This window comes from Asterias amurensis, chromosome 18, assembly GCF_032118995.1.
Source record: "Asterias amurensis chromosome 18, ASM3211899v1".
NCBI classification, from domain to species: Eukaryota; Metazoa; Echinodermata; class Asteroidea; order Forcipulatida; family Asteriidae; genus Asterias; species Asterias amurensis.
In genome coordinates, this window is record NC_092665.1 from 4,935,836 (window position 1) to 4,943,307 (window position 7,472).

Consider the following 7,472-nt stretch of genomic DNA (forward strand, 5'->3'; position numbering starts at 1 on the left):
GAAACAGTGTATACCGATCGTCACTGTTTGTATCCGACTGAGGTCATAGTCAGTTTGAATTACAGACTTCATAACTATAGAACAGCAATAACTTATCATTTCATTCATTATTTGGCTTTTGAACCTTGGAAATAAATTATCGGTTCTTGAACTTTAATTTCATATTTCAAATGGCCATTATCTATATCGGTACTTGTACTATATCATCAACTTCACATCTGTATTTTTTAATACCAATTAATCTACTGTGAAGTTTTACAAAAAATGGGACTCCTTCAAAGTATTGTGCCGAGGTTAACTCTGCATTTTACTAAAGTGGTAAACTATGTCGGTCAATTTTAGACTTTGTTTTGCTGTAACGGTTTTTCAGCATAATTGTATGAGGAGTTGTAATAAGATTTGTTTAAAACAAAAAATCACCTCGAAAAACTAATAGTTACGAAAGCCCTCCAGAAAAAAAACAACGATGTTTAAATCTGTGATAACGGCTTGATTCGTCATAATGGATTCACCAACGCCTCCCCTCCCATCCCTATCCCACCCCTCCCCGCGTAAATAGCGGATAGCGTATCAGCGTTATACATCCTTAACGATTGAATGTGCATACAATTTAATTACATACACGTTTTGATGATTCCGTAATGATGGACTGTAAACTGTGATAACCGAATCAAAATATCTTGGCGTTTTTTGTTTTAGCACTATTCGAAATACTTGATCCTCAATGTACACGTTCTTAATAAATTGAAGGCCTCTCATTGACATGCATGGAGTATTTACTAAAATACTGGGCCCTCGACTTCTTCAATGCTATTTATTTATTCAACAATCTTCTCCTGCGTTTACAGATATTTGTTTGTTCATAACAATAAGTAAAACAATGGAAAATGGGAGTGGTACGAGGTCTTAAGCGTTTGTCTAAAATCAACAGTATCTTAGGCCTCGTTCTCACTGGACCCCGCGTTAGTTTAGCCGTAAATAAAAGACTACAAAGAGGTAGAAAGTGGGCGCCCTTCGAGAGGCAGCAACATGGCATTTTGTGCTCAGTGAACTTTTACAGTTTTAGCTGTTTTACTCCTTTTTTGATATCGATGTTTGCATCCATTTTGTGATTTGTGACTATAACTGTGACTGTAAGTACCCTGTGACCACCAATACTTCTTTTTGAACTTGCACTGTGATTTTATAGATGTTTTCTATCATCGATTTGCACAACTTCTTGCCATCAATTTTTGGAAGAGTGACTCCAGACCTCCGTCAGTACTAAGCATGTACTGTAAACAGTCAGGCCCCAGGAGCACTGTGTTATACCTATACGTGGCGTACCATTGACTTGTCACTGTCATCTAGCCGACTGAGTGTGCTGTTGCCGCTACTTGTCTGTCACTACTTTTTGAGCTGCCATGTGTTTCCCTGTGTATTTCATCCAAGAACTGATAAACATCGGTAACAATTGTAATGGTAGATTTAAACCATTGCCAGCCACTGACTGGGCCTATCTCAAATTATTGGGCATTGCCCGGTGCAGTACGCGTGGACGCCGTGCAGGCAGGCATAAACAGAGACAAATACACCCTGTACTCACAAGAAGACGTGTAAACCTGAAGTACAACACACATCAGTCTGAGAGAGAGAGACCAAGAGTTTTATCTGCAATCCCCAAAGCACCGGTAACTCCCAACACTTCAGCCCCATCGTTTCTTCCAAGGCTCTTTCTAACCAATGCATGCTCAGTGTTGAACAAAATTGATGAATTGGCTGAAACTCTGCAACAAGCACGTTCAGATATTGCTATTGTGACAGAATCCTGGGTGAAGCCTACCACAGCACCAGACCAATACAATGTTGCCAATTTCAACGTGTTCAGCAAATGCCGACAGGATAGGCCGGGAGGTGGCATTCTCATCTACACCAAGGACAACCTTAGAGCAGAACCATTGAAAATTATTGTTCCCCCTGAGATGGAAGCAACATGGATGTTGGTGAAGCATCCCAAACTACCAAGAGCTGTTCCCTACATTGCAGTTGCCGCAGTGTACATTCCTCCACAGTCGCCTCACCAAGATCTGATGATGAACCACCTGATATCATCCGTGGACTATCTACGAACTCATAAAGCTCAGGCTGGTATAATGATAATGGGAGACTTTAACCGGACTGAAATTAAGTCACTTTGTCTGGGAAATGGATTGAAGCAAGTTGTCACTCTACCAACAAGAGGTGATGCAGTGTTGGATTTGATCATCACGAATGTTCACAATCTATACTGTACCCCTTCTGTCAAAGCCCCCATGGGGTGTAGTGATCACAACTGTATCAGCCTAGAGCCCAGGCAATCCACACCACTTAACATTATAACAACTAAATCTGTTCAGCCTATTACTGAATCAAAGGTAAATCAGTTCGGAAGATGGATTCAAGACCAATCGTGGTCCGATGTTTACAATGCAAATGATGTCCAGTCTAAGGCAGATGCCTTCTACCATGTGCTCGATGAGGGTATTGATCTATCTTTCCAAAGAAAGACTGTCCGTTTACATGGCAATGATAAACCGTGGATGACTGACAGAGTTAAGGCCCTCATTCGGCATAGGCAGAAGGCGTTTGCATCAGGGGATACACAGATGAGGAAGTCACTGAGAAGCCAGGTCAAAAGAAATCAAGAAGGCCAAAAAATCCCACAACATCAACAAGGTGAGATATTTGCAAAGGACAGAACCGGGAAGGTGGCATAAGGAAATCAGATCATTTGCCAATATGAAAAAATCTGAAACCTCCATTCATGTACCAGAGATTGATCCAAGTGATCATGCTGCTATTGCCAATGTTATCAACAATCATCTGGCCAGTTTTTCCCAAGTGCAACAACCAATCAGATTAGATGAGCTACCGGCCTATCTGCCAAGTAGCAAGCCACCTCCCCAGTTTCAACCGTGGGACATTTATGAGGATTTGAAGAGGGTGTCTGTTTCAAAAGCCGGGGGGCCCGACAATGTTCCTCAGAAGGTGTTAAAGGAATTCGCATACGAGCTCAGTTCCCCTGTGAGTGACATCATTAACACCTCTCTCGTACAGGGCAGTGTTCCTAATCAATGGAAAATTGCAAATGTCATCCCTGTACCCAAACAGACACCCCCTTCAATCGAAAAACTTAGGCCAATTTCATTGACATCAACTCTAGCAAAAATTGCTGAAGGTCGTGTAGCCCAACATGTGCTAAAGTCAATCCAACCTCATGTTGATGACAGACAGTATGGTAACCGCAAGGGTATGTCAACCACACATTGCCTAATTGATGTCTACCACCAACTGGTGTCAAAAGCTGAGAAACCTGGCAACATCAGTACTCTTGTACTAACTGATTTCTCCAAAGCTTTCGATGTTATTGATCACAACATTGCTTTTTCTAGTCTTTTGAGCATGGGTGTGGCGCCCAATATTGTGCAGTGGGTGGTTGACTTCATTTCTGGTAGACAACAAAGAGTCAAATATAAACAAACCCTCTCCGATTGCATTACTTTAATGGGTGGTGTCCCACAGGGAACAATTTTAGCTCCAATTATTTTTCTTTGTATCATCAACAGTGCCCAGGAGGAAGTCAGGGATACGGACGTCCATGCTTGGAAGTATGTCGATGACCTGACATTGAGTGAGAGTAGAAGTTACGGCAGTCCAGGTACCATCCAAGATAGTTTGGACTCCTTGTATCAATGGACCATTGATACCAAACTGAAACTCAACCCATCAAAATGTCAGGTCATGCAGGTGTACTTCGGACGAAAACCCATCCCCGACGTGGATGTCCGTATCTCTGACCAGAAACTCGCCATCGTGGACAAGGTCAAACTACTGGGGGTAATCATTGAACAAAATCTGAAATGGGAGGGCCAAGTAGACTCGATGTATAGTAAGGCCAACAGAAAGCTGTTCATGCTAAGGAAGTTGAAGGATGCTGGACTAGACGCCGAAGAACTCCTCACAGTATACAAAGGCTATATTCGTCCAGTCCTTGAATACGCAGCCCCTGTTTGGAATGTTGGCCTTACCTAGAAGCAGGTGAACCACCTCGAGAAGATCCAGAAGCGTGTATGTCACTACATCCTCTCTAAGGACTACACAACATACCACGATGCTTTGTCTATTCTTCAATTGGACTCCCTCCAGTCTCGAAGAAACAAACTCTGCCACCAATTTGCAGAGAAGGCAAGCGCTTCTGTGAGATTTTCGAGGTGGTTCCCTGCTTCTGTAAACAACTCATCTATGCAACTCCGCCAACGAGCACGGTTTGGTATGTTTCTCTGCAACACCAAAAGATTCCAAAACAGCCCCTTGCCCTACCTCACCAAGCTCCTGAACTCCTAGAACCATATTAATATAATTGCTTAATTTTCTGGTCTTAAATGTATACAAATGTAGTGAACCTGTTTGTACATAATTATCTGGCAGGCCATTGCTTTTGTGATTTTTTTTTATTTTTTTTTATTTTTTTATCAATAATGTTCACTATGTATTTTCTATTGTAAAGCTTTTTAATAACTAATGTAATATTGTTTAATTATTGTAAATTATGCCGCAATTCAGCGGTATGCTGCGATGGCATTTTTAAATAAATAAACCAATTTAAAACTAAGCCGAAGGCAGGCCGGGTCCTTCATCTACGACCACAACCCCGTCGGTTTGAAACGAATGTTCAAGACTATGACTTAGCACAATTTATTCTTACTAACCCATAGCAAAGCCATTTTCGGTTTACATGAATAGGCCCAAAACAATTGGAATGGACTTGTCTTAAATAAATCCTGATCAAAATTTGTATAAATCTCTCATAATATGCATTTGCAACTTGTCTGTACTCTGAATGTAGCTGGGGGCAAATGTGTGTAAACACCTTTTGTAATATTGTCAAAGACCAGTGTTCACTTTTGCTGTATCTCAACTATGCATAAAATAACAAACCTGTGAAAATTAGAGCTCAATTGGTCGTCGAAGTTGCGAGATAATAATGAAAGAAAAAACACCCTTGTAACACGAAGTTGTGTGCTTTCAGATGCTTGATTTCGAGACCCTCAAAATCTAATTATGAGGTCTCGAAACCAAATTCGTGGAAAATTACTTCTTTTTCGAAAACTACGTCTCTTCAGAGAAAGTCGTTTCTCATAGTCTTTCATACTGCCAACAGCTCCCCATTACTCGTTACCAAGTAAGGTTTTATGCTAATTTGAGTAAGTAACCAATAGTGTACACTGCCTTTAAGCACATTTTGACGATTTTGAGATTTTCAATATATGAACGAGTCCTTTATGTCAAAGAAGTTGCCCAAGTTGGGGACAGAATCTCCGGGGACAGATTTCCATGAAACACCGGCCCAAGGCGGAATCCTGCCATACGTGTTTTTTAAAACATTCAAAATGACTTCAATCTCATCCAAAAGTTCATTTGATTGTTTTTGATTTTTGTGGTTTGAATTGATTGTTTTTGCTCCATTGAATAATCTTGTTTTCCAAAAGCATTTGTGCGTTTCGGTGGTAGTAGACTCTGAGAAAACAAAGAATACATTTGAAAATCAGTTTAAAAATACCCTTTAAGGGCAAAGGCAGGACACATTAATAGGTAACTTTCAACCACTAGTGAGTCTTTCCACTTGGTGTATCTCAACATATTCTTAAATTAACAAACCCGTGAACATTACTTTGAGCTCAATTGGTCGTCGAAATTGCGAGAGAATAATGGGAAAATCACCCCGTTGCACAAGTTGTGTGCTTTCAGATGCCTTCAGTTTGAGACCTTTAACAACTCGAGAAAATACTTCTTTCTCAAAAACTAGGTTTCTTCAGAGAGAGCCGTTTCTAACAATGTTTTATACTATTAACATCTCTCCATTGCTCATTACCAAGTAAGTCTTTATGCTAGCAATTCTGTATAGTACCTATGGTGTCCACTGCCTTTAATGTTGCTCTGTTGGTGGCGCACTCTACTATAAATACATTGTCATTGCATTTCGATTTCGGAAAAAAACACACTGAGTTGGTGTTAGTAAACATATACTTCAAAAGAGTGGAAGCACGAAAGAGATCCATCTGAACAGTATATACATTGCGTACACAGTTCTTTATTTGATAATTAACTTGCACTTTAACTCACAATCATCAGGGAAATACATCAATTGAGCGGAAATAGAAGGAAAACGGCCAGGAACTTCAGGAAGCAATCACACAGTGCAACCCAGTAGGGCGGATATACATGTAAAAACACCGTACCATTAAAGCGTGTACAAATTGATCTCCATTGGTAACATACGGCCTCATCCAAACCAATGATAGAGTAAGTCACTGCTTTCAATCAGTGACTTTACCACATACACAAGTAGTGTAGAGTTTTACACCATTGGAATCCATTCAACATACAGTATCATTCAAACCAATGGTAGAGTAAGTCACTGTCATAAATCAGTGACTTTAACACGGTATGACGCACAATTGTAACATACAGCCTCATCCAAACCAATGATAGAGTAAGTCACTGCTTTCCATCAGTGACTTTACCACATACACAATGTAGTGTAGAGTTTTACACCATTGGTATCCATTCAACATACAGTATCATTCAAACCAATGGTAGAGTAAGTCACTGTCATAAATCAGTGACTTTAACACGGTATTGATCCACAATTGTAACGTACAGCCTCGTCCAAGCCAATGGTAGAGTAAGTCACTGCATTCAATCAGTGACTTTAACACGTATCTATGGTTGGCTGCTCATCGAAAGTCAATCAAACATCAAAGTAGACTGATGAGCACTTCAATGAAAATACAGCAGTATTTAAACGCGCTGCACCACCAGCAGTGCTCATAACAACTTTGCATATTATCGGAAGAGAGAAACTTAGAAAGCTTGCACTACAAGAACACAACATCAAGGTAAGTGTTTCTCGTTATACTGTCGGACCCGGACTTTGGCTTTTAGATGCATGCGGTGTATTTTAGGGTAGCCTATTATTTCAAGAAGATTGCAGTTTTGGTCCAAGAAGGGGCACCACTCTACCCAATAAAGCAGTAACATTTACAGTGCTTTACCTGGCAGCTGGTGCCAGGTAAAATGCAGTAAATTTCACAGTAGCAGTTTTGTAAATTGTGCCTTGAGTTTGCTAAACTCCACTTTGAAATTTACTGCACTTTTAATACCTTGCACCCCGGCTGCCAGGTATACAAAGCAACGTAATTTTGACGGATTATTTTTAACAGCGTATTCAGCTGAAGTTTTCATGTAGTGTTTGTGTCACTTGCTCTCTGCCAACATTAGTGTACTGTGGTACTGTTTGGTGGTACAGACTGTAATGCCGTTGCATTTCCCTTTGAAACCACGATATATTGCGTTGTGTCGTTGGGGCTTTTATCACCATACTTGCAAGTGGTTTCCGTTTTGGAGCAGCAAGTTCCGCTGGTATTCTGTACATTGTCTTGTTCAAATAGTGG